Here is a 1,471-nt window from a genome sequence, read left to right as displayed (position 1 = left end):
GCGGGCGTAGGGAGCTCGTCGCGACCCTCCGGTTGTCCCCTCCTGCAGCCCGGCCTCGGGGGACGCCGCCTGAGCAGAACCGGATTCGCCCCGCGCCGCCGTGTTGCAGCCGGTTTGAAAAGGGCCGAGGAAGACCGCGTCGGAGCGCTGCCGGGAAAGGACAAGCGTCTGTGGGATGGCAGGGCCTCATCTGTGTCCTTGGGAAGCCGAGACCCCCAACGGCGTCAGGCTGACCTAGCAAAATACGGAGGAACTGGGAACGCCGCCGCCAGATGGATTTCCCTGTCTGGAAGGGCCGTCGGTATTTGTCTTGCCCCAAGTCCGCGGCTCTGCCCTCGCTGAGAAGCGCTGCTGATTCATTAAACTAGCAAAAATCATGATGTGACGTTCCTAGATGTGCTTATTTCTCTGCTAAGTGAAAGTGTACCTTACGGGTGCTCGCCATGAGCGGCGAGTCGCGTTACGCAAGTACACACGTGGAAAAAGCCTGTGGGGAGAAGTGGTGAAATAGCCACGTGCATCGGTAGGGTGAACGCGCAATTGAATGATGGATGTCTCTGCTTTGCACTCTCAATTTCTTCCTGTGCTTTGGAGAAGGAATTGTGGAGGCAGCTTGCTGTAGCCTGTTCCTTCTTCCCCTCCCATCGCTAGCGAATTCCAGAAGAGTATTTCCTCGAGTCTGAGAGAAGGGGGTGCTCCTGCATCGCGCCAAAGCATTTACTGCACGCTGTGCAGGCGGCTGGTTTTCAACTATTTTACTGAACTGTAAAAGTTTTAAAAGTTTGTGTATGTGTGTGTAATACTGCCCAGCGCGCCTTAAGATCACAAAATGCTGCTTTGTAGCCAGATAAGTAGCCCTGTGGTTTTTTGGTAGAAACAAGGTTTCAGACCTTTGGAAGTTTGGAATACCTCATCCCTGGAGGCATTTAAAAGATAGATGAGGTGCTTAGGGACATGGTTTAGTGGTGGGATGGCAGGGTTAGGTTAAGGGTTGGACTCGATGATCTTAAAGGTCCTTTCCAACCAAAGTGATTCTATGATTCTGTTGTAAGTTCCTTCAAAGCAGGCGCTGGGGCGTGCAGTATCCAGCGCCCGCGCTCAGCAGAGCTCCCGCTCACTGGAGCGTGCAGTTCAGGCTGCACCGGCTCGCTCCACATTGTTGGTACCTTACTAGCAAAGCGCTGATACCTTTTTGTGGCGCAGCTTTTGGTGGTTTTTAACGTCGAGGCTGCCAGACTGTTAGAAACGGGGGTTTCCGTACAGCCGCTGATGCCACACCGTGGCCTTCCCTGCATACGGGTGCCGCTTTGCCGGGGCAGGGGAGCACCTGCAAGCGTGAAGTGCCCGCTCACGTGCGCTCTCCAGCACAAGGTAGAAGCTGCCGTACCACAGCCTGCGGGTTGCCCTGGGGAGGGCAGGGCCGGGATTCACCAGCGGGGCGGCTGCAGGCCGGCTGTCTGACACTCCCCAG

The 1,471-nt window shown here is 55.9% G+C and overlaps 1 protein-coding gene across 3 annotated transcripts in view; it reads right to left on the bottom strand.

Moving 5' to 3' along the window:
• The window catches only part of LOC104128122 (two pore calcium channel protein 2), a 16,294-nt gene extending 14,955 nt beyond the window's left edge, over nucleotides 1-1,339 (bottom strand). For all 3 annotated transcript variants that reach the window (XR_004842268.1, XM_035896177.1, XM_035896173.1), the window contains exon 1: nucleotides 1,189-1,339. The gene's annotated coding sequence lies outside the window, so the exon portion shown is untranslated. The remainder of the gene's footprint in view (nucleotides 1-1,188) is intronic.
• Between the last annotated feature and the right edge of the window lie 132 nt (nucleotides 1,340-1,471).

The sequence above is a fragment of the Egretta garzetta genome, unplaced genomic scaffold, assembly GCF_000687185.1.
Source record: "Egretta garzetta isolate BGI_Z169 unplaced genomic scaffold, ASM68718v1 scaffold200, whole genome shotgun sequence".
Classification (NCBI taxonomy): Eukaryota; Metazoa; Chordata; class Aves; order Pelecaniformes; family Ardeidae; genus Egretta; species Egretta garzetta.
The sequence above is the reverse complement of the archived record's forward strand: the minus strand, read 5'-3'. Positions and strand labels throughout refer to the sequence as shown.